At 42.3% G+C, this 26,883-nt stretch overlaps 1 protein-coding gene across 1 annotated transcript in view; it reads right to left on the reverse strand.

The window, feature by feature from the left end:
• Positions 1-26,883, reverse strand: part of GIPC2 (GIPC PDZ domain containing family member 2) — a 74,013-nt gene that overhangs the window by 10,456 nt on the left and 36,674 nt on the right. The gene's annotated exons all lie outside the window — the stretch shown is intronic.

Here is a 26,883-nt window from a genome sequence, read left to right on the forward strand (position 1 = left end):
CAGAATCTCCTCAGGCGTTAACTTAAAGGAAGGGGGGACTGTATTCATTTTGTTGGACAGTAGGGATGTGCGTTCGTTTGCAACGTATTGGCAATCCACAACGTATATGCCATATTCATTGTATTCGTGGGGGTCACGAAACGTATGGTGAACCCCCACAAATACAATGTTTCACTAACGAATAAACCCCCACCCTCCTGACCCCCCCCCCCCAAGACTTGCCAAAAGTCCCTCGTGGTCCAGCGAGGATTCTCGAGCGATCTCCTGCACTCGGGCTGTCAGCTGCCGGTATTCAAAATGGCGCAGATTGCCCTTACTATGTCACAAGGACTAAGGCTATCAGCGCCATTTTGAATACCTGCAGCCGACAACCCGAGTGCAGATCACTCCAGGACTCCCGCTGGACCACCAGGGACTTTTGGCAAGTCTTGGGGGGGGGGGTCAGGAGGGTGGGGGGTTATAGCAAATTAAATATAAAAGGGTTGGGATGGGGGATTTTTTGGGAAATGAATACATATGTAACTAATGAATGGATCAGGGTCCCCCGAGAACGGATGCAACGGATTTGGGTCCTGACGAATACGAATACCGAATAGGACAAATCCGTCCCTGCTGCACATCCCTATTGGACAGTGACTATTAAATGAAACTTTTTTTTTTAACAAATTGCCTGTATTGGACATTTTGGTTACATGAATCTATGAACTCCTGAACACATGAATGTTTGGTGATTACTCTCATATTTAGCCATTAATCATTTCACTGCTGGAAAATGCAGTTTCTATTGGATCTTTGTTGAGAAAATAGTAAACAGTTCTTTGCAGGCCAATTTTGCTTTTGATGGGGCTGGATGATTAATATCCAAAAATGGATTCCCCTTCTCTTATATTTTTCAAGTTTGCTTTTTTCCTAAAACATGAGCAATATTTATGCACAAAAGCATTTTCATGCATGAAAAAGTCAGCTTGCATCAGATTACAAATAACAATCAGCCCTTACACTACAGATGAGATGTGTGGGGGAAAAAAGGAGAAGGATTGTATATCTTTAACTGTCTTCCCAAAATGAGGCAAAGACTACAGAAGGTAAAGCATTAAACATAGAGGACTAGCAATTAGTTCTAATTCAGTCGTCACTTACGACAAATGAAATCATCAATATACCCTTTCTTTGCATTCACAAGTTTGGTTTTTGTTTTTTTTTTGCAAGTTCCTCCCACTTACGCCTGTCTTTATGCATCTAAATAAACTGTGGATAAAATATAAATGCTGTATGCACCAACAGGAGAGTGGCCTCAAGATAAAGAGATTTTTTACAAGTAAAAAGGCAAGGCCATAATAAAAAGTTATATGTATGGACACATTTTATTCCAAAGAAGTGCAAAATTATAAAAATAAGAGGAACAAAAAAATAGATAAGTGATCCAAGAATAAGATCAAAGAGGAAACAAAGAAACATGCAAGTTGTATTGTTCTGAGTAATCTAAAGGACAAACTGCTTTAAATGAATTACAAAAAAATGTTTTTAAGTGCTATAGCTTTGTGAAAGCTTCTAGTTTGGTGCTGGGTGCCTGCACATAAAAGGGTCGATTTTCAGACCCTTGCGTGTGCATCCATGTGCTTGCGGTTCCCGGCATGCACACATGGACGTGGCTATTTTTTTTTTAACATGCATGTCTGTGTATGCATGTTATAAAATATCTGCACACACTTGTGGGGGTGGATTTTGTAAATTACGCGCAGCGATGTGATCAGCTTTTTTCCCAGTTCCCTCTCAGTCCGCTCCAATTAAGTTGCGGATTGGAAGGGAACTTCCCTACCCACCTACCTAGCCTTCCTCCCTTTTCCCCTCTCCACCCCAACCTCTAACCTCATCTAAGTACCCCTAATTTTTTCTTTTATTTCTATACTTACTACTCCTCGGGAGCAGAAGTAAACTCCACGTGCCGGCCAGCTGCCAGTGCATGCTTTCCCGGGACAGTGGCTAATGGTGCGGTCCTGACCCATCCCTCCCTGCCCAGACCACACACCCCAGCCCGCCCATTTTGCAAGGCCCAGCCACTCGCGTAACCCCCAGTTTTTAAGCGCGCGGCCCTTTTAAAATCAGGCCTCTAGTGAACAAGTGGGAAGCCTTCTGAGTGGTGAGTCACTATGTGGAGATCTGAAAATACAGAAACACAGACTATGCTGGCAGTACAGGACAAAAAAGGCCCATCTAGTCTGCTCAATTTACTTCCTAGCGCATTGTCGTAGGCTCCAGTTGATATCTGCCTTTCCTTTCACTTCTTCACAGTTAGGGGATCATCTGTGCCTATCTCAGGCTCTCCTACATTTTGTTATTGTTTTTGTCTCTACTCTTTCCATTGCCAGGCTGCCCCTTGCATCCACCACCTTTTTCATGAAGAAATAGTTTATATTATGCCTGATTCTATCCCTTTGGAGCCTCATACCATGCCCTTTTTTGTTGATCCAATTGGAACTGTGCATTGAGCTCAAGGTAATTTTAGTGAAAATAAAGCGTTATCCATTAGAAGACACCAGAACTGAAAAGAGGATTATATCATTGCCAATGACTGAAGTTTGATATCAGTCCTATATTAATCTTTTGATACACATTAGTTTATACAGTTTTACTGGTTAGCAAAATGCTCAATTGGTGTAAAATCTTTCATGGGGGAAAGGAACAGTAAAAATATAATAAAGAAAGAACATTAATGACAAAATAGACTCCAAGCAGAATGAGGTCAGGTCTTACCATTTCTAGCAAAGTTCACAGGATTCCATGGCTCCACACATCAGACTGTACATAGTAGGGATGTGCATTCGTTTTTCATGAATTAGACAATGTCAACGATATTGTCTAATTCGTCATGGTTCAATAGTGCCAATATATGAAGCGATTTTTGCCGAAATTTCGGCAAAATTCGTATTTCGTGTTAGTGTGCACTAACGGAGTTACCGCAGACTGCATATCTTAGTGCGCAGTAATACCAATTAGTGTGCACTGTTTTTCTAGCTAACGAACTCCTCTGAATTGATACTTTTTAATTTTTAAGTTGCATTTTTTTTTAGTGCGTACTAACATTTGTTACAGTGCACTACTACATACTTAGTGCCAGATTTTTGTACTTACACGCGGGTGTAGATTTGTGCGTGCAACCTGGTGTGCACAAATCTACGCCTGATTTTATAACATGCGCACACAGCTGCGCACATGTTATAAAATCCGGGGTCGGCACGCGCAAGGGGGTGCACACTAGTGCACCTTGCTTGTGCCGAGCCCTAGGGGAGCCCCAATGGCTTTCCCTGTTCCCTCCGAGGCCGCTCCAAAATTGCAGCGGCCTTGGAGGGAACTTTCCTTCCCCCCCCCCCCCACCTTCCCCTCCCTTCCCCTACCTAACCCACTCCCCAGCCCTACCTAAAAAAAAACCCTGACCTTTGTTTTTAAAGTTGCACCTGCCTCTGGGCAGACGTAGGCTGCACGCGCCGGCCAAGTGCCGGCGTACAATCCCCCAGCCTAAAGGCCCTACGGAGGCCTCTGGCCTCGCCCCTTCCCTGCCCCTTTTTTCAAGCCCCAGGACATATGCACGTCCCAGGGCTTGTGCGCGTCACCGGGCCTATGCAAAAGAGGCTCGGCGCGCGTAACCCTTTGAAAATCTGGCCCACAGTGCGCTGTAAGTTCTATTAGGGTGCACTAACTAACCTGTTAGTGCGCACTAGCTAGAAGTTAATGCGCATTAAGGCCTGTTAGTGTGCACTCTCTCGTTTGGTGTACTGTGCACTAATGCTGCGATAGTGTGCACTAACGGGCCTTACTGCGCACTAACGCACTTAGTCAAAAATTGCCGGGGGGAAAAAAAAACGAACCGTGGGAAAACAAAATTTTCCGCGGAGCACCCAATCCGAAGCCCGAACTGATATCTTTAAACGAAGCACATCTCTAGTACATAGACATCTACCACAAGATGCAATAAGAGAATGTGCACCAAAATGAACCCATCTCTCAGTGATTTAACAGTCATCTCATAATTACAATACAATCCACTCCTCTTACAGATCCCCAGTAGGAGCTATGCTTCAATAGTATTTGCAATAAATTTGGCTTTAATTATTTGCCACAGAACAACAAACATTTTTTAAGAAGCTGGAGGGCTGGACAGATTATTAGCCATGCATCTGCTTGTGTTTTATTTTATGTGCATAATCTGACAAATGTGCTTTAATTGACACATTTATTTAAGAAGCAAGTTAAAAAACCATAGGAGTGAATTTTCAAAGGAGTAGCACATGAAAAATTAGCATATACATGCATAAATAGCTTGTACTCAGTTACATTCTATTTTATATTTTAAAAAAAACATCAAAATGCAAATGTATTTTGGTTTTGCACCATTTATCTCCCGCCAAAGGGGTGTTCCTGGGCAGGGCCAAGAGGTCTATGTGTAAGTGGCTATTTTATAAGTGATTTATCCAAATGAATTACACAAATTATTTGTGCAATTTTACACCTGCTAATTATCTAGCAAATGTGATCTCAAACTCTCCTGTTTGCTATTGGTTGAGTAGATTTGGGTAAATTGAGGGTTTGGGGGGGGGGGGGGGGAGTTCAGGGTGAAGAACTAGAAGGGTCTCAATGACCTGGAGGGGGAACGGATGAACTGGTAGAGGTATCAGAAACCTGGACTTCAATTGTGCGTGCATATTTTAAAATATGCAGACTTCCACGTATAAATCATGTTCTATGCAAGCAAGTTTTATTTTTTCACAAGTAAAATATGGGTCGGATTTTAAAGCATACGTGCATGGCCTACATGTGCGCGCACTACTCGGCGCGACACGTGTACGCCCGATTTTATAACATGCGCACGCCCAGCCCTATCAGAGTCCCGCTGCCTTCCCTTCTTCCCTCCCAGGCCGCTCCGAAATTGGGAGCGGCCTCTAAGGGAACTTTCTTACCCCCCACCACCCCACCCCACCTTCCCTTCCCCTACCTCCCCCGCCCTTTCCCCCCTACCTTTGTTGCTTTCTTTTTTTTTGTTTTAAAACTTACTTCAGCCCTGGAGCTGAAGTAAGTTGCGCGCGCCGGCGCACGATCCCTGGCCCAGCAGCTGTGCCGAGGCCGATGGCCACGCCCCCACCCTTTTGTAAAGCACCGAGACTTATGCTCATCGCCGAGCCTTTTGAAAATAGGCCCGGCATGCATAACCTTTTGAAAATCCGGCCCTATATGTGCATATGTTTATAAAATAACTGGGAAAAGTGTGTGCTTTCTATGCATTGCAGATATTCGCACGTAGTCAAACGTATGCGTTTTTGTACATACCTGATATGTGCAGGTTATAAAATACTATAGTAGATATCCGCATCACCATGTGTGTGCATATATGGGGCCAGTTTTCTTCCTAGTGACACAGGGTCAATTAGAATTAAAGTTATCCTCGACAATATTTGGTTAATCTCTGCAATTAGACTGCATATTGTCACTATCATTGAGCTGTAAGAGTTTGCCTGTGTCATCATAAAGGACTGGACTATTTTCACTAAGAGGCTTGTTTTCTAAAACATGTTTTAATGCAGTACTCACTAAATGCTGCAAAGCCTTTAAGAAGTAATTTTCAAAGGGGCGGATTTTAAAAGATTTACGCGCGTAACCGCTCCTGCGTGTGCCGAGCCTATTTTGTATAGGCCTGGTGACGTGCACAAAGCCTGGGACGTGCGTATGTCCCAGGGCTTTGTGAAAGGGGTGGGAAGGGATGTGGGCGGGGCGCCAGTCTGGGGGCGGGACTGAGGCCTCCGGTACAGTGGCCATTTGCTGTTGTGCTGGGGGATTGTATGTTGGCAGCCGGCCGGCAGGCGAAACTTACAAAATAAAGGTAGAAGGGGGATTTAGGTAGGGCTGGGGGGCGGGCCGAAGGAAAGTTCCCTCCGAGACCGCTCCGATTTCGGAGCGGCCTCGGAGGGAAAGGGAAAAGCCATCGGGGCTCCCCTAGGGCTCAGCACACAAGGTGCACTACTGTGCACCCCCTTGTGCGCGCTGACCCTGGATTTTATAACATGCGCGCAGTTGCGCGCGCATGTTATAAAATCGGGTGTACATTTGTGCGCGTCAGGTAGCGCGCACAAATGTAGGCCATGTGCGTAGGTTTTAAAATCTGCCCCAATGGATTTAAGTGCGTAAACATATTATTGTAGCAATTTTCATAAGCCATTTACTTGAGTAAAGTGCATTTACTTGGGAATACCGTGTCACAATTCCGTTTTACCTCTGTTGTTTCACACATACGTTACTGGTAGCAGTAACACATCTAAGGTAATACAAACTCAACCCCCCCCCCCCCCCACCCCCATGACTAAAGAGCCTGCGCTGATCCAATGATCTCCCCACCTCCCCAAGTAAGTGAAGGCACTCGGAGCCCTGAAGTCCTTTCTTCCCACACTCATGTACCCCTGATGCTGGCCAAAGTCAGGAAAGTCAGGAAAGTTGCCCCAGTCACTCCGGTCCTACTTGCCTGGATTTATCAAATGGCACCGAGCCAAAGGAGAAGCATCTGGTCAGCTGGCAACATCTGACACCTCAAAGCGACTAGGGCAGGAGCGAGTGAGGCTCTCTCCTGCAGTGAGGATCTCTCCTGCCCCTTATTGATTTTGGCTGGCACTGAATGGGGTAGGTAGATGTAGGGAGGAGGCTTGGGGGGGGGGGGGAAAGGCGGTGGCTTTGGAGCCCCGTGCCTCTTCACTTGCTTTGAGTAGGGGGCGGTATGAGCCAGGGACATCAGCAGATATATTCATTTTCTACAAGAGCATTAGCAGGCGAACTGTACCTCTGGATGCGACATTACCACTTTTGCGTTAGCCAGGGGGTTACCGCAATGTGCATGCTTTAACACGAATTGTGATAAGCTATTTTAATATTAAATTAACTACTCTGCAAGGGACACAGCTCAAAACATCTCATATCAGGGGCTTTATTTTTTTTGCATCAATGGTAATGCAAGCCCTGGCGTAGGCATTCATGTCATTTTAACACAGATTAGATGAAAAAATAGGTGTTTAACATGGTTTGGAGACCTGTTGCTAAACTATCTATTAAAAAATAAAATAAAATAAAATAAAAAAAAATAAAAAAAGTCAGACTCCATCATTATGGGGACAATTTTCAAAATTTCTGGATTGGAACAAATTTCAAAGCAAATGTATTCATGCACATGCCAGGGGTACAAATTTGATCTATGCAAGTTATTTTCCCTCCCCAAACAAAAGGATCGCCTTGTCTTACTGTGGCTAAAAGTACATGTGTTGTGGGACAATGAGCACACCTTTAACCAAACTGAGAAGGGGCACGTTTCAGACAATTCACACAAGTAAAATGCTTTTCACCCACATAAATGGCTTTAATAATTGCCCTTCCCAATATCACAATAATTGTGTCCTGTGCTCAGTCTGATATATAAAAAGTAAAATTCTAGTTTTTTGAAATCACACCAAGCTCCCTAAAACTTCACAATCTAGCATTGATGCACGGATAGTCAAAATGTTATAATGAAAAGATCAGATTGACTAAAACTATTCTTATGACTTTGAGCAATTCTTAAAGTCAGTCAAGCATTACATTATCAAAAATGCCTGCAACTTCTGATCAGCTGAACGTGAAAAATCATTTTCAGTTTCTCTGAACTTTCATCAGCTGAATATAACAAAACCTAGTCAAAGAGATGTGTGTGAAAGGTGATGTGGCAGATCGATGAATCAGGATCTAAATATTTTTTAAAAGTACAAAATTACTCTTTTTCTTAATCTGACTTTTTATCCTGTGACCTGAAGGCAATATGTACTAAGAATATTCTGACATTTTGGGGTTTCTCTCATTTTGTGCTTATGGAAAAAATGTATAATGCATCTGGCCCATTTTTGTGTAAAGGCAGCATATTTAGCATATCTAGCCTTAAACCTCTGTCTTTGTTGTTGCACAGGTCATCTTGTCCAGAGTGGGAACTGGATGTGTAAAATCAGATATCTCCCATAATTGACTCAACTGATGACCAGCTTTGCACCCAGTTCTTCCCCTTGCAACCTATTTATTTATTAAGCTTTTTTTATACCGACATTCGAAGAGCATCATATCTGTTTACATGTATCGGGTAGAAAAAAATACATTATAAACCTGGATAAGGAACAAGAAGAATAATGAACATGGATTATACAGGAGGATGGTGTATGTTGGGTATGGGGTAAGTGCGTTGAGTATGGCCTGCAGTGACAGAAAGAGAAACCAGGGTGGCGTGGAGCTTCCATTTTGTTACACAGAGGGACTACTATCTAGTGTTGCTTTTTGCTTACTTATTCTTAAGAAAAAGTTGATGTAGGAAACTCAACGTGGTGAAAACCTGTAAATTTGAACTCCTACCAACAATGCCCAAGCTAAATATTCCTCTAGACTTGGCCAACTGATGACCCTCTTCTAGACCAAGGTTTACATTCACACCATCTCCTTTTGATCCAGATTTCTTATGCATATTGATTATATATATATATATATATATCCTGAGAACCCAAATGGATATGGGGCTCATTTGGGCAGATTTGCTCTAGATCTCTGAAACTACTGGAAAGCAGAAAGTAAGGGGAATAGCATTATGTTAGCCAGTTATGTCTATATCAAATTACCATACAGTAACAGCCTAATTTTAAAAGGCTGGCGCATGTTAAAACTGGGAGATACATGCACGGCCAGGCCGCATGCATTTTCAAAGGGCCGTGGCCATGCACATATCTTCCCATATGCACCGAAGACCGGCTCGATTAAAAAGGGGCGGGATTTGAATGGGGCAGAGGCGGGTCAGGACAGCGCCATTAGGAACTGTCCCACTGAAGTGCGCGCCGGCAGTGGGCCAGCCCACGCAACTTGCTACTGCTCTGGAGAGTAGATAAGTATTACAACAAAAAAAAAAAAAAGAAGTTAGATGAAGGGGTTTGGCTCTATCACCTCGCTGTGCACTTCTTAGAAAGTTTACTCCCCTTACTGTGCACAAGTCAGCACTCGCACACAAAAGTCGAGCACGTGGGTAGTGGATTTTATAACATACATGCGTAGGCGTACACGTTTTAAAATTGGTGCGTCCATGTGCGCGCTCTGGGAACCACGTGCACACGTGTGTTTTAAAATTAACCTTTAGGGAGGCACAGTGATAGATTTTATTTTAAAAAATTTGACTCAAAATGTTCCATTAGACAAGAAATCAATATTAAGTCTTTCCACTGTCATCACCGTATGTTCTTAAATTACAAACTGCAAAAGCTTTTGGTATCACATAAACCCTAGGGTTCCAAGACATCTGTTTCCAGACATTGGACAAATTTACAAAAAACATGGAAAAAATATATCATAAAATGTTCCATCTTCACTGAAACAAAATAGCTCCCACTATAACAAAGACTCTATAGATGAATTTCTTCCACCAATGTGTTTTCTCAGCTGTTTGAACGGTGAACAAAGCTCCGATGTTGGAAGTACATGTCAAGGGACTGTGTTCAGTGAATGAAATGACCAAGTCAGGCACACTTGATATTTTTCCTGCTGTGTTCAGTCAAACCTACTGAAGCTTTCATGAACAAGACTGCCATGTCTCTGCCTGGCTAAAGGCCTCATTACAAACTATACCTATGGTTTATGACATCCATATATAATATCTTATTCTTCTTTTTACCCCTTATTTAGATTTTTCTGTATGTCTCTTGGTAGCTGTTACATAGTAGCTGATGCATTTGCCTAAAAGAAACTACATAAAATAAAATTGCATTGGTATTGTATTTCTGCAAGTCCCAAGTGCAAAAGGCTCGAGGATTTGCTACACTACATACTGTTAAGGATTTACAGGAGACCATGTTATGTCTCCCACTTCATCAGCTGAATGAATATACAGAAGATCTTTTAAAATGTAACAACCACTCTCAGATTTTTTATTTATTTTTTTTAAACTATCATATCCAGGAAAGTTGCACCACAAAAATGTACTTAATTGGTGTGTGTGCTCTGAGGTCACTCCAGGAGGCCAATGTTCCAATGACTGTTAAACAAGAATCTCAAGATTGGCACTGATGTAAACATTTTATGTGCATACAGTAGGAATGAACAAGAAAGCTAATCTTCCAGTTTACTTTATGAAGGAATGCGAGAGCACTAAACAGAAACCTGAACCCCAGGTATGTATTAGTGAAGAAACAGGCAGCCTGGTCAAACATAATGCAGAAGCAGATATGATGCAAAACCCATCAAATTCACTACATAAGTAGCATTGACAGCCATGAAACTGACAACAGTTGATAAGAAAATAGTGGACAAAGAAGGACAAATTTGCAAGTAACTGCTTTGCCTGATAAAGTTTCGGAAAGGCAAGATTCAATATAAAATTCTTAAATGTGTGCACATAATTTGGTACATACAAGCAAACTTGCTGTAGGTCTGACATTAAAGTGTGCTAGTTTACATGCTATTATGGCATAAAAAAAATTAAAGCTGCCTGTTCGAGAAAATTGTACTTTTCTAGACTGTCAAGTGTCTCCAGTGGAACAAATATGCAAGAAAAAGTATTCAGCAAGGCTCTTCTGTGGCATCTGTTAAAAGGTTGGAAAAATATACAAGTATGGCACATCTCTTCCTACATAGTACCAGCTGTCAAAAATGAGTTTCAAACAGATTTTGCACCTCCTGGCTACATGGAGATCTAATGCAACCTGCTTAGAACACTATGGGGTAGATTTGAAAAGCCCTGTGCGCCGGCGCGCCTATTTTGCATAGGCCGCCGGCAAGCGCAAAGCCCCAGGACATGCGTAAGTCCCGGGGTTTCGTAAAAGGGGCGGGAGGGGCGTGTCCGGGGGCATGTCAGAAGTTTGGGAGGGTGACCGGGGCGTGTCCATGGTTCGGGGGCGGGTGGTACCGAGTCCCCTGGCACTGCAGCCTGTGCCGGGGAATGGCGAGGTGACGCGTGCAAGTTACGCCTGCTTCGAGCAGGCGTAACTTGCACAACAAAGGTAGGGGGCGGGATTTAGTTAGGGCTGGGGGGTGGGTTAGATAGGGGAAGGTAGGGGGGACGTGGAGGGAACGGAGGCAGACTGCGCATTTTGCGCAGCCTTGCGCGCGCCGACCCCGGATTTTATAAGATACGCACGGCTACGCACGTATCTTATAAAATCCGGCGTACTTTTGTTTGCGCGCGCACTTTAAGATCTACCCCTATGTGATGGCTTAAGTGGGATATAAAAACTTTTAAATAAAATAAATTGATGTCAAATTTTAGCCTTTGATATGAAATACCACCGGCTCTGGATTTTCAGGACAGATTGATCCAGTCCTGGTATTACCCCACTGCATGCTGGGACTTATTCTGATTTACCTATTGTATGCCCTCAGAAAATCAAGACTATAAGTACCTGCCTGCAGGGGAGTAAAACCAGGACTGGATCAACCTGTCCTGAAAATCCGGAACCAGTTGGCAACCCTGATGCAGTCTAATCTCACTTGAAATTGTCTAGATGTGAGGTAAATGCCCTGCTATCTATCTACCACATTCAAGTACAGAGTAAACAGTTTCTACTCTTCAGAGCATAATTTGAAAAACAGCAGCAGACAATCCTTAAGATATGTTCATCCATTTTGTGGGAAACATACTTCTATAGATCATCTAAAAGCAATAATTTTGTTTAATAATTATTGTGCAGTCATCTATAATCCTAGCATTGTGAGAACAGACTGGAGAGGAGGATGATTGTCCACTCATTGAGAGCCATATTTGCCTATTTGTCTGCATTGCTTCTTGGTCTTCAAAAATTCAACCTTCCCCCCAGACTGTATAAAACTTCAAAGTTTTAAGATTCATATGCAGTTCTCCATAAGCAGATGTCGCAGTTTTCATAGTTATCTCCCATTGTGTGTCAAATAACAAAACATTTCTATGATATGAAAGTGAGTTATGCTATACCACCATTTCTTAGAAATAATACAGAAGTCTACATAATGATAAAACATAACTTAAGTAAAAAAAAAACCCCAAAACAACTTTATAAAGAAACTAAATTGACCTAAAGAAAATATTTTGATAGGGAATAGATATTAAAAAATAATGTTTGAGACTGTTTTCTGAATCAATTTGCATTCACTGTCTTCTGCAATTTATAACTCAAACATTGCTGAAAAATCCCTTCGGCACCTATTCAGTCTATCTTCATTTCAGGAGTAATTTCAGCAAACTGTTTAACAAAATCAAAATTAAATGACAAACATGCAGACATTGGCTTGAAGCCCAGAGTTTTATTCAAAAACATACATCATTATTCCTCCTTTTGATTTTTTTTTTTTTTTAAATCTCCTAAGAGTCAACAATGCTTCTAATCAAATGATGCATTCTTTTGCTTAAAGGCTTACACCAGGGTTTCCAATTCTGGTCTGGTTTACAGAATATCCACAAAAAATATTTAGCAGATGTATTGTAGGGAGATAGCTCATGTTTACCACTGAATCAAATATAAATCATAAGACCCAAGAAACTGACACAGCAAGAGAAAGACTTTTACCCAGGTCAACTTCAAACTACACTGTCTCATGGAAAATGAAAAACTTTTGTCCTGATACACTGAAGGATACCTTATCAGATCTGCCTGTTTGCATGTTCCTGCATCAATAGGAGCAAAGCAGACAGAGAGAAGACAACTTAAACTCCTGAGCAAGTGTCAGGGATGAGCCAAGGCAAGTCTATAGGTCAGAAAGACATTTGGCCTAAGATTAAGATTAATTTGCATAAATTGGTTATTCTGAAAACCCAACCTTATTGTGGCCCTCAAAGACCTGAATTGGGAATCCCTGGCTTACAGCACCATCTGCTTATTCTCAGCTTTTCATCCACTGTATTTCAACCACTTCCTCTTAGAAGAGAGAGCAGCCATGTGAGAATTCTTTGGAAAATATGATACACTCATTCCTCAAAAAAAAAAAAAGAAATCTTCCACTACCGATCAGATAGCTCTCATTCCAAATACATTCCAGACTATTACTTTTAAGCAGATACATGTCACATATAAATAAAACTAATTTCTTAATGGTCTCCGTTAATGAACTGGCAAAACAGTTTGAGCTGCACAGATAAAAGTTAAAGTGATGAACAATCTACCAGATCTAACTACTCAAAATTACTCCTCTCTAGCGGAATTTCTGTTCATGTTTTGACCTCAATTCTTTGGTCTCCAGGGGCAGGGGTGAGTAGTGTAGTTTTTTTACACAGAGCTTGCCTTTATTGTTGTGGCCTTTTATCAGTATTGCCATGCAAGAGTACCAGGGCCTTTGATATGATTTTACATGAAAAAGTCTTATTATAATCTGAGGGAATCATTGCAAGCATCACATAAGCCTTTGTAAAACAATGTATATTACTCAAATAGAATCATGCCGTAGTCCAAATATGTGGAAATCCAAAAGGTTTGAATTTTTGGAATTGGATAGCACAACAACTGTACTGGGCAGCAATGCGAAAGGAGCAGTCTGGGTGAGGGGAGTGGTTACAATTTGAGAGCGCTTTATTAAAAACAACCCCCATAGTCAGCAAAGTTAACTGTTTTATAATGAATTTGATGGGGCTTTAAATGCTAGGACCAATCCAAAATCCAGTGGTGCCAGATAACTCCAAGAATCTGGGACAGGGTGATCTAGTTCAGGATTTGCACCCACTACATTTATTTATTCTAACTTATATTCTACCTAGTGGCAGAAGAGAGAGAATCTCTTTTAAATTTTGGAACTCCCAATCATTGTAGTGAATGGGGCAAAAATAAGGACTAGCTTAACATCTCTCTCTGAGGACATGGAGCAATTTGGAAAGCCTGTAAAAGTCTCAAGGTAACCTGGGGTCAGTTGGCAGATATCTGTTTTATTGGATTTAGTAATTCCTGGGGCTAGTGGACCAATGTTTTATGTTTTACTGACATAGGGTTTGTAATTAATGCTGAGCCTAATTTATACAACTGGAGAATTTTGTAGTACACTTCAGTAGCTATACTAAATATTTAAAATGGATTAGTAGATCATCATCTTGAACTGCCATCTCCTAAGGTTTCCCTTATTTATTTATCTAGGGAAACCAGGGCTCAAATCCCACTGCCACTCAATCAGGCCGATGCAATATCGTCACGCATTAAAGGGGCGTTCATGATTGAGTGCCCGCCCCCTTAACGTGTGCTGATCCCCTCTCCAGGGCGCCCCATGCAAAATGCAAATGGGCTGCCGCGGTAAAAAGGAGGCGCTGGTGGAAATTGCGTGCCCCTAGCGCCTTCTCATCAGCAGGTGCCCGGGAGAGGTGGCTGTCAGCCACTTAGGAAAACAGACGCTTAATTTTAGAGCATCTGTTTCCCTAACCTGACCAGGGCACCCTTTTAAAAAAAAATTTTTTTCTGGACATTATAATTTTGTAGTTCTTCTGACTTAATACTGCCACGATATTGTTACGCTCCACCAAAATTAACGCCTGCTCTGCACAGGCATTAATTTTGGTGAGTAAAAATGTGTGCCTTGGGCGCTTTTTTTTTTTTTTTTTTTTTTTTTTAAATCGGCTGCGCCCGAGCCAATAAACAAAAAACCCACCCCGACCCTTTATATCTAGTTCTTTAGCATCCCCCACCCTCCCGACTCCCCCAAAACTTTCTTAAAGTACCTGGTGGTCCAGCGGGGGTCCCGGGAGCGATCTCCCGCTCTCGGGCCGTCGGCTGCCACTAATCAAAATGGCGCCGATGGCCCTTTGCCCTTACAATGTGACAGGGGCCGGCCAATGGCACCGATAGCCCCTGTCATAAGGTAAGGGCAAAGGGCCATCGGCGCCATTTTGATTAGTGGCAGCCGACGGCCCGAGAGCGGGAGATCGCTCCCGGGACCCCCGCTGGACCACCAGGTACTTTAAGAAAGTTTTGGGGGAGTCGGGAGGGTGGGGGATGCTAAAGAACTAGATATAAAGGGTCGGGGTGGGTTTGGGAGTTGTTTTTGGGTGCCCTTTCTTCCTGCCCCCCCCAAACGATAAGAGAACCCCACTAAATTTTTGTGGGGGTTTTCCTATCGGTTTTGGGGACCCCCCGATATCTGACAAGTTTGAAAATATCATATGATATTTTCTAAGGTCAGAAAAACGATTCACATCCCTAATGCACGGTATTGCATCGGCCTGTCTGTGACCCAGGGCAAGTCACTTTACCCTCCATTGTCTCAGGTATAAACTGATTTTAGAAAGCACTGAATTGAATTGTCTATTGGATATTTACATATAAGTGCACTTTACTCATGTAAATGGCTTTTCTAAATTCCTACAAGAGTATGTTACATTTACATGTGCAGGTCCCTTTAAAATTATCCTTTTAGACTGTAAACTCTCTGGGGATAGGGAAATTCCTACAATTCCTGAATGTGATGTGCTCTGAAGAGCCGAGATGCACGCTTGATCTCATGCTCATCATTTCAGCCCAGAGCAGATTACAGAAGACATATTCACCAGCAGGGTGATCTATATCATAGACAAATTACAATTAAAAATGTAAACAAGGTTCATGAAACTCTCTCAATTTCCTCCTACCCCAACCTATCCCACCAATCCACTTCCAAGCCCATCTCTCCCAGTTCTCATCAAGCACCATCAAGCTACTTCATTGTCTATTCTGCTAGGCATGCTCAGAGAGGGAATCCAGCTATGCTTCTGTTTAATGTCGTTTGTCTTCTCAGTCATTCTCTTCCCTTATTGCAGAAGGAATGTTTTCTGCTGGTTCTTGTCAAAAATGTTTTTCATCTATTCCCTAACTACCCTTTATTTCAAATATACTGCTGTAAACTGAAGTTTAAAAAAATGTGTAAAGAAAAAAAACAATAATCATTACTTGAAATCTAAAACTAACTAACTAAAGAAAGACTTAAGAATGTACTTCTCCTTTTTTGACCACCTACCCAAAAGTATTTTCTATGTTAAAAAAAAAATAATCAGACCCATAGTCTTTCACCCTTTACTTATATACCCCTCATCTCAGACAGTATACCTGGGTGACTATCTGTCCCCGAGAACCAGAGACTATTGCCTACACTAGCAGCAGCAGCAGTTTTGCCTCCCTCCATGGACCTCACTGCATCATTGCCTCAACAATGGCCCCCATTTGCACTAGCCTGCTGCACTGCAATGCACAGCACTGGGTCCATTATGAACTGTTTTTTATATTGTAAATATAAACACAGCTTTCCTGCTACTCAGACTATCTGATGCCACAGAATGTATGTTTGTAAGGGGCAGCGCCAATGCGAAGGGTACATCAGCATGAGGCACTGTATGGACCGTGGCAAACTCAAATATCTTTATTTATGTGGATCACCTCCTCTTAGTTCAAGCCATGAATTACCCCTATGTTTGGGGTGGGGAGTACCACATGAGAAATTATATTTACTAATATGATTTATTTTCAGGGTTGTAGCCTGAGTGGGGGATGAGACAGGGTCCCAGTTACCCCAATACCACAATTCTGTGCCCTTCCCAAACAAACTCTCACTTGTGACACCACAAACCAGATAAAATGTCACACAACAGAATAAAACAGTAATTAACCCTTTTACCAGTATTCTGTATGTAGACAGTAAATCCAACCAGAACATTAAATAAGAAAAATAAAGTAGTGAAGTATAATATGAACTTGCAGAATTATTTTAAATCAAGCAATGCAAATTCAACAGTGCTTGGATTCGTGAGTTTCGTGGACCCTTGGCCAGAGGTGAGGGTTGATAACACCTGAGGGGAGGAGCCCCACAGGTCCTCACCGTCGGGAGGCGAGGTCAGGTGCAGCAGGAGCTTGTGGAGAGAAGTCTGTGGGAGAGTCCCGAGAAGCGGGGTGAGACACACAGTGCAGAGGGACCCTACAGTATGCAAGCAGAGCTGGGACCTACGAGAGAGCGGTGCTAGGCAGCCCCGAGGCATGGTGACGTGATGCAGGAAGTTCAGGAGATATGCTGCAAAGGCAGCCCCGAGGGGCGAAGCTGCATAGCAAGGAAGGCACAGATCAGATGATGTAGGCTATCCCACGGAGCGGGGAAGCTCGAGACTAGTCTCCAGGCAATGACGAAAGCAACCCTGAGGAGCAGGGCTGTGCAGAAAGAACTTCTGGAAGAGGAACGGAGACACCACCCCGAGAAGCGGGGAGGTGTAGTTACAGTCACAAGAGTAAAGCAAGAACACTGCGGCGAGGAGCAGGGAAGCCCGGGTAATCATCGGTGTAGAACATAGGCACGGCCCCAAGGAGTGGGGAAGCACAGTCTCCAAGGTAGTGAGGCAGTTCTGAGAGGCAACCCTGATGAGCGGGGAGACCAGCAGATAGGACCTCTGGGAGGCGCAGGGCTAGCCCGAGTTGCGGGGGAAGCCAGGAGACCAGGTCTCAAATAGAAGCGCAGGCAGGCCCCCGAAGAGCGGGTACCTGAGCCAGAGTTCAAGGTGGAACAGAGACAGCCACCATGGGTCCGAAAAGACAGGAGCAAGCACCAGTAGGGATGGAACTCATTGCCAAGTCAGCAAGCAAGGGGCGAAGGCGGTGCTTAAGAACCCTGACCAAGTGATGTTATCAGTCGGGGATGCCCCTGAGGTTCCCGCTGTAGCGTCTTCAAAGGAGGACCCGGTGGCGCACGCACCAAGGAAGGCCCAGAGTCAGCGAGGGTAGCAGCGGCGTCCTGGCTGCCATGAGGATCTTTGAGATATGCGGCGGTAGAGGCTAGCCCCCGCTGCGAGCAGGCCCGGAGAGGGAAGAAGGGCAGCACAAGATTTAACTAGAAGCGGTCGCAACCGCCTGTGATTGATGGTCATAACACAGAGTATGGCCTGGTAGCAGAGTGTGGAAGGTCTCTCTCTCCTGGGGAGCTTCCCCAAATGGTTTACTTGGTACTAAACAGAAAGTGGGCCTGGTTTCAGTCTCTTACAGAAAAACCAAGGTCCACTAGTTTTTCTTTCCCAGCAAGGGTTTATGCTTGACTTTAGCTAAAAAGCTAAAGCAATTAAGATGAGATACTGAATTTGGGGACAGAAGGCAAAGAAATAAACCTTCTCCATCCTCTGCTAAAATACTCTCTGTGCAAAGTTTAGATTACTTAACTGTCTCTTAGGAAGGTGATTGATCCATGAGCTCTAGGGCCTAGCTATCTCTGAAAAGAAGTCTCTCAATTCTTAGCTCCTCTGTTCCTTGTTGGGATTTTACATGCAACTCAGCTATGAAACAAGAACAGCTGTCTATCTCGGTTTCCTCAGAACAAAAACTTCTGTCCCTCCCTCTCAATAATTAGCTCTTCTGGAGAAGGACTGATTGCAGGGCTGGCAGATTCACTCCTCTCTTCCTGGCACCTGGCTCCAACTCCTGGCTGTCCCCACCCTGCACATACAAAGCAAGCCAAATTGCACCTTTACTACCTTAAATGGTCTCCCAGCATTCTTTTGGCTTCCTCCTCTGCTGGCTTTGTAATGCTATTCTCTGGGCAGGCTAAACAGCACAGCTCTTAGCTCTTTGCTGGACACTGGTTCTTGCAGAACATTTGTCATTCACAAGAGAGCACACATGGGTTTTTCATGCATTTTTCTATTCCTTCACTTTAGCTGTGGTGGCTTGCAGTCTCTGCAGCGTTGAAAGCCCCTTTTTGACAGGTCCAAAACGCATCACTCAGATCCAGACGCAGCTCAAGCCACATTGTAAGGCTCCAACACATGAGCTCATGGAAGTAGGAACCTGGTATAGTAGCTTGCTACATTTACATAACGAGAGAACTTGTAGACTCACCAATAAACTACACTGGCTTACTGTATATTAGCTGCACCAGGAATGCCCTTCATAGAAAGCAGCAGCAAACTATAATAAAGCACAGGAAGCAATGGATCACTAGCTGGTCTCAAGTGCTGGAATCAGGGGTGATCTTTCATTGGGTAGCACGACAAAGAACGGTCATTAAACCCTTTAGAGGTGGATATTTTCAGTATTTATGTTATCAGAAAATATGTTTGTTGGACTTCCACTTTGGAAGCTTAAGATCTCAGGGGCCTCATCTTCAGATGCAACTGCAGAGCTGGAGGAGAAAGGGTTTTTTTTTATATCTAGAGAACAGAATGGGAATTCCCACAATACAGGCAGTCAGGCATCCAGAGGAAATTGAATAAGCACCAGCTTTAGACTAGCTATAGAATATTAGTCACTGGAAATATTTAAATTCTTGTAAATAGGATGTAAAGGTATCGCACTGAAAGCAGATGGGTGTTACAGACTCCCCTGGATCCAAGGCCATAGTTCAGTCCCTTATTTTCAGACTCTAAAAAACATAAATGCATTTCAATTCACGTGTTTCTCTTTCCTGAGGGTTAATTACATGCAGCAACATGGTTTTAACTGAGGACTGAAAATGTTCTGTGATCTTCTTGGTTTTCCAAATTGTGAATGACAGAGGCTAAATTGTTTTGTCACCTTAGAAATGTCATCTACCAAATATGAGCTTCAAAATATAGACTAAGCAGCAAAGAATTTTCATTGGAATGGTTACTGAACTCAACACTAATAAAGAAACATTAATATACGTATGCACCCAAATAAAAAACAGTTATACTTCCCTTCTTTCTAATTAATTGTGTTTAATGAGATCTTTCTCCCCTCAGACGGTGCTGCTAGGATGACTCAGGAATTAAATAACTCCATTCAGAATACTTTCAGATTCAAAGAAACATGGTGAACCTAATAAATTTTCTTTTTTACAGAAAAAAAATGGAAAAAAAATAGTTCATTCAGAGCAGGGGAAGGAAAACCAGGAGCAAAATGGCTTCCCTGTTCCAGAGAGCTGAAAAGTCATAACATAAAAGTGATCATTATAAACCATTTTAATATATCAGCATAGGGGACAGCTCTAGTGCATCAGTTTCACCAGAAAAAAACCAAGGCAAGTGAGGTGAGGACAGCAGAAGTGTCTGCCCCAGCCTTAGACAAGGTACTCTGTACGATATGAAATATTAACTTTATACAATCATCATCAATTTTTCTGAATTTAAAGAAAAGTCCTTAGGTCCGATTTCAAAGGGATTTTCCCCTTCTGTGCCCACAATCAAACATTTAGAAAAAGATCTGTTATTTAAATAACAAAACCTTTATCGAGATCTTTGCAGGCACAATGTAGCGAGACAGTCAGATGCAGTTCTGTGACACAATTTAACAAAAGTAATCTCAAAAGGGATGCAACAGACAAAGGAAAGGCAACAAAAATGATAAAGGAGATGGAAAAGCTCCCTTATGGAGACCAGATGACAGAGATTGAGATTTATAAAATGACTGGAGTGGAACAGGTAAATAGAAAACCATCGCTTACCCTTTCAAACACAAGGTCTAGGGGACAATCTGTGAAACTAATAACCAGAAAATATAAAACATTATTGAAAGATTTTTTTTCACTCTGTGCACAATAAAGCTATGGATCCTGCTGCTGGAGGAAGTTGTCAAAGCAACCAACAGTGGGATTGGACAACTTCTTGAAGGAAAAGTCCATAATCAGTTATTAGCCTGGTAGATTTAGGAAAGCCAGCGCTTATCCCTGGGAGTGTGATATAAGAAATACATCAACTATTAGGGATCTGAGGGGTACTTGTGATCCGGACTGGCCGCTGTTGGAGACAGAATATTGGCTAGATGGACCTTGGTCTGACCAGCATGGCACTTCTTATGTTATAATATTATTACGTTCTTAACACTAGCAGTAAAAAATAAATAAATAAGGGTACGCACAGAAAAGCCTCTCATTTCATTTGCCATTTTGTCTCATTTCATTTGTATCATTTCCCTAGCTATGTCGGTTTTAGTCAATGGGGGAAGCAATGCATCCTATTTTGGATTCTAACATTGGAGTTTTCCATCCAAGGTTTATCAAATTTGAAGGCAGCTAAGGAAATATCACCTCCAAGAAACCCAGCGAGAGGCAAAGGGTCACAAAGAGTGGCATGAACACCCCAAGGCACCACGAGAGAGGCAAAGAAGCCAAACAGTGACATTAATACCTCAAGTTGCTGTGAATGGTGTAAAACTGTACAAAAAAGAAGAGCATGACATCCCAAGGCAACATGATAGGGGCAAAGCGGGAAAAAAAAAAAAAGTGGCATCAAAACCCCAAGGCATAGAGAGGCAGCAAGAAAAGAAAAGAAGCATCAACACAAAAAGGCACTGAACCAAGAAAAAGACATAACAGGAAGAGCAGGCTGGGCAGCATTTATAGCACTGCACCAAGACCCCAAGAAAGGAGCAGGGGAGGAGAAAGTTTTCATTTTTTATCTTTTTACTTTTCGGTCAAAACACCTCAGAGCAACCAAGAGAGGCAGGGCAGTAGGAGCAGGCCGGACAGCAGCAGCAGCAGCAGTGGTGCAAAATAGCAAGGTGCTGAGGGCAAACAAAAGTGTGGGCATTGGTTAACGAAGTTGTGCACTCAGTCTTCCTACCACTTAACGGAAAATTCAGGGAAACCCAACAGAGGGACACTTCCATGGACGATATGGACTCACTATGTCAACACACCAGTTCACTAGGCACACTGGTTGGTGGGCAGCAAAGTAAATGCTGGGTGACCTTGGTCAGATCTGGCCAGATTGTGGTCTTGTATGCCCAGTATGCCGGGGGGGGGGGGTCCGTGGTTGTGACCGTGATGGGCTCTGCAGGCTACTATGTGACTGAAGATGTACAGGGGGTCTCCTTTGGTGCTCTCTGCTATAACTGCTGAAGCTATGGCCCTCTGTCAGGGGGCCGATAAAAGTGGGGGAGGAAGTGATAGCTAACAGGGTGCAGCTGATGCTGACAGGACTGCACAGGGAGCCCACTCTTTCTTCCACTGCATTCCAACTGCCTCTTGAGCTCACATTTCTGCACCCTAAGCCCACCAATTTCTCCTTCTAGTAAATCAGAGTGTTGGACTCATGTTGCTAATCCTTATGGCTATCACCACTGGCCATAGATCTTGCTGGCATTGCCTTCCTTTGGACAGGCTTACCTCCCTATTGCCACATCTGCTTCTTAATACCATTGACAAGATGGACTTTTTTTTTTTTTTTTTTTTTTAAGGAGAGATCACCGGCAAAGGGAATTTACAGTGTTATAGTGAATTAACACCCATTCACACATAAAGAGTAGTGCACTGCTGACTATGGATTGATTAACTCGGACTTTGTCGACTGCTGTTCTGTGTATCAATACTATGACTTTTACAAGCTGTCATGGAGCGCAGCACACATTGAAAGCACAGAACCTTTCCAAAAGTCACAGACAACAGCAGTCTGACCGTGACTCGTCTGCTGTCAACTCTACCGACGTACTGCACCACTCTAAAAGTAACAAAGTACCATTTCTAGTGGCACTATGCAGTGCACTGTATTAAGCAGCAGCACAGCAGTGATAGGCTGATGACATACTTTCTCAATTTTTTTATAAACCTTTCCTGGAAGTCTTAACTCTGAGAAGAAAGGAGCTTCACAGCCTGCATGCTGAACTCTCTGAAATCAGTCACACAGGTGATCCAAAATGGAGTTTGTTATAGCTTAGCTTTGTGTTTCAATTTCAGGTTAAAAAATAAAATATCTATCTATATCTCTATCTATCTATCTATCTATCTATATATATATATATATATATATATATATCTCAAGCTAGGATAACTTGATTGAAAAACTGCTTGCAAGTGATTGGTCCAGCTCCATGCCCCATCTCTTACTGGCTCCAAGGTGTCTGAGACTAAGTTAAAAAAAAATGCACTAATTCTTCCCCCATACTCTTTAAATGGCAACACAACAAAATTAATGAAAATGAAAAATTTTTCGTTGGCAGTGCTATTCATTTCATTACAAGCAAAATGAGAACGTCCTCTTTTCCATTTCATTTTTTAAATGAATGCCCATCCTATTAACAAATAAGCTATGCTGAAGCACAGCATCAACCAAGTGATCCGACTGACTGACCAGCTTGATGAGCTTCAATTTATCAGCTCTAAAACCTTGGACCATTACCTTTCCCAAAATATGCCACCTAACCTACTAATAACTTTTTCCTCTAAAAATGTAGCCAATTTAACTTTGAATGAATTTAATGTTGTAGCCATGACTGTCTCTGTTAACAGAACTGTTTTTCATGGGCGGAGGAGTTACATGTCATGACAATTTGGGAGAGGATTGTGTAGGGAAACCAAGCAATCGTGGCTGCCCAAAATAAACAGGAGTCACTTGTGTCAGAAGAGACATCTTTCAAAACTACTGTACATACAATCTCAAAAACACAAAGAAAAATCCTGAAGAGTAGAAAGTCACGTAGGAAATAAAGAATCCAAATGCTGAAATGCAGAAAAAACAGTAAATGGATATTTTCCACAAATAATGAGGTCAATATTCAAAGACTTTGTATGGGTAACTTTTAGAGTTTACCTAAGCAAAAAAATAAATAAATCAAGATTTCAAAATATCCCCCTGTTCCCCAGGTAACTCAGTCACACAAACTTTAGACAGCTTAAAAGAAGTGGGGATTGGGACTCTTCTGGGGTAGCCCTGATATTCAGCTCTCACTGGCTAGAGATAGCTTGGTAAATTTGGTTGGAAAGAAAACTGTACTAAAAGTTACCTGGGTAACCTTAAAACAGGTACCCTACTAACTTCTGCTGAGCATCCAAGGAACTTTCCTGCTCACTAGCCTGCTAAATATTGATCTCCGTATTCCTGCACAGGTTTAGAAATATGGCCAGTATTCTAGAAAGCTCCCACTGGATTTATTGTCCACACTATTATGAACCATATGTGCTATAAGGCGAATTTTAAAAGCCTTGTGCACACACAAGTTGGGCCAGCACACACTAAGTGGATTTTATAAGCCGCCCGTGCATGCACGTATCTCCCACTACTCGCACAAGTCAAAAGAATTTTAAAAGGGGCGAGTTATGGGCATGCCGGGGAAGTCACGTGCCGCGTAACTTTACTACTGCTATAGATGGCGTGTAAGTAATAAAGTAAAAGACTTCTAGGCTAGTCAGCAGGGTTTTAAGGGTCAGGGCTAACAGAGGGAAAAGTGAGACTATTAAACTGGGCGGGAGGGGAGGTTGGGAAGTCCTATCCCTTAGCCGGCCCCACCCTATCGAATACTCTACCCGAAAACCTAAGGCTGCAGAGCAATATAAAGCAGTTTAAAATACTCCTCAAAACTTGGCTGTTCCAAACAACTTATAGAGACGGCATAGGCTAAACTCTACGAACACAATTCCCATCTAACACACTCTCCATCCTCAATCATGCGAATAAGCCAGGTCTTTCTTGTACATAGCAAATTAGTGATAAAGTTCTTAGTGATCATTTGTTCTGAAGGTACGATCCTCTCCTCACAAAAATTTACCATGAAAGCTAATTATATCTGCCCCCCTTCACCATCTCTTACACCCTCCAATCTCTGATTCAATCACACCGACTCTCTTATACTCAAAGCAGAATATTTAACATTTCCTTAATCACTATCATGTATTGTTTGTTTTACTGCTAATTCCACAGTCTATAAACATCCCTGGTTATATAGTTTCTTTATTTATAAACCAATGTATTGATCTCAGATTGTAAATCGCTAGATGTATTATTATTCCTGTAAATCTTATATTTATTGATGTTATACCTTCACATGTATTGTTGTTATACCTGTAAACTGATGTGAAGGCCAGTACCAAACATCGGTATATAAAAATCTACAAAAAAAATAAAATAAATAAATAACTGGGAACGAACTGGCATTGGTGCGTGTCCCTTATAAAATTCCCTCACTTAGGCCTGGATTTATCAAAATGCGATAAGTATTGCATGCGATAGTAAAAGGGGTGTGTTTTATGCTAATAAACAGTTTATCGCAATTTGCACTAATTACCTATGCAAAGAGCTAAGTTAGCACAAATTGCGATAACAGTTTCAGACTTTGCAATAAGTGCCATACCTGTTGTATTTCCTGCATTCAACCACTGGGGGACCATTGTTTTGAGAGTGAGAGAGAGCAAGAGAGACTAGCCATAATGTCTTTTCCCTAGATAGGTATTTGTATCCCTATGGTAGGCCCACCTAGTAACTCGAGGTGAGGTTTAGGTATTAGTGAAGGGGGTTAGGGGCCACTTTGTCATTCAACGTGAGACGTACGAACAGAAGAGTGGTCTCTTGTGAAGAGGACTGGGTCTCTCCACCTAGCTTGATGGACTGGGTCCATCAAGCTAGGTGGAGAGAACATTGCCCAAATCTCATCTTTGGATGAGTTTCCTCACTCCGAAGGCCATCAAATCTTCACAAGAGACCACTCTTCTGTTCGTACGTCTCACGTTGAATGACAAAGTGGCCCCTAACCCCCTTCACTAATACCTAAACCTCACCTCGAGTTACTAGGTGGGCCTACCATAGGGATACAAATACCTATCTAGGGAGAAGACATTATGGCTTCTCTCTCTCTCACTCTCTCCCCTAGGCTGGTGCTCCAGGAGCTTCAAATCTACTAAAACAGGCCTTTCAGGAGACATAACGCAAGCTATCACACGGCTTAACCCTAACTCCTCCTGTTTTTTCAAATTTGCATAGCACCATATGATATGGTGCTATCGCATGCGTTAAAGACGTTTTCGCATGCGGTAAGGGCCTATTGTATGCGTTAACAGGGCTTTTCGCATGCGATAAGCTCTTAACGCATGCGAAAATGCCTTAGCGCATTTTGATAAATGACCCCCTTATATGGTAGACAGGGCCTTTGCACGCACATGTGCGCTCATTTAGCCTATTTCATACCATGTGTGCATGTATGCACGTATGTTATAAAATGGCCGCATCCCTGGGCCCTAGCCAGCAAACACGCGCACATGTGCGCCCGTGCAGCTGTTTAAAAGTTACTGTCTAAGCATTTTCCCCCACAGATACAAAATGGAGAAAAGCCTTCCAATAGCTCTGGCTCAGTTTATAAAATTTCCATGTATCCACATATTGTGGCAGGTCCCTTTTATTGGCTTTCTTGCTGCAATATGATTGCACATTATAATCAGTCAATTCTGTGCTATTCTTGCAAAGTCGACTAACGAACAGCAATTCTATTTTACAAACTGTGCAAGGATTGTAGTTCACATTGCAATCTGGTGGCTCCATCTAGAGGTAAGATACAAAGACAGATAATTGCTTTTGTAACAATCTTTTCTAAACAATGAAAAAAACTTGGTTGAAATAGCAGCATTAAGAAAAATGTATTATGTAATTCAACAGCAATTAAAATAAAATTATAATTCCCTTTTACTGTTTTGGCTTTAATTTCCCAGGAGATATTAATGTGTAACATCTTTGAAAGAAGGTAGTCCCACAAATTATGAATCTAAGTAAACTAATGTAGTGATCCTTGTCAGAATTCAAGCTGACTTTACAGTAAAGCATAAAATTAGCATGATTAATGGAATAGCAGACTCAAGGAAGATTTTTAAAACTAAGAAGCCTGACCTTAATAAAATGTAATTACCATAAAAGAAGTGCAATGCTGGATCAGACCAATGGTCTATTGAGCCCGGCATCCCGCAGGGGCCAATCCAGGTCATTAGGAATTATCCAGAAAATCCTAATGAGGAGATTCATTCCCTGTTGCTTATTCTCGGAAGTAAAAATCGATGATTCCAAAATCTGTTAATAATTTTTAGTGGACCTTTCCTCAAGAAACCTGTCTAAAAAACTTTTTTTTTTCCTCTGGCTCTACTATTAACCTTGACCACATTCTCTGGAAACTATTCCCCAGTGTAATTGGGTATTGACTGAAAAAAACACTCTTGAAAGTGTTTTAAATCTGCTACCAGTTAGATTCATGAAGGGTC

This window comes from Rhinatrema bivittatum, chromosome 10 (assembly GCF_901001135.1).
Source record: "Rhinatrema bivittatum chromosome 10, aRhiBiv1.1, whole genome shotgun sequence".
Classification (NCBI taxonomy): Eukaryota; Metazoa; Chordata; class Amphibia; order Gymnophiona; family Rhinatrematidae; genus Rhinatrema; species Rhinatrema bivittatum.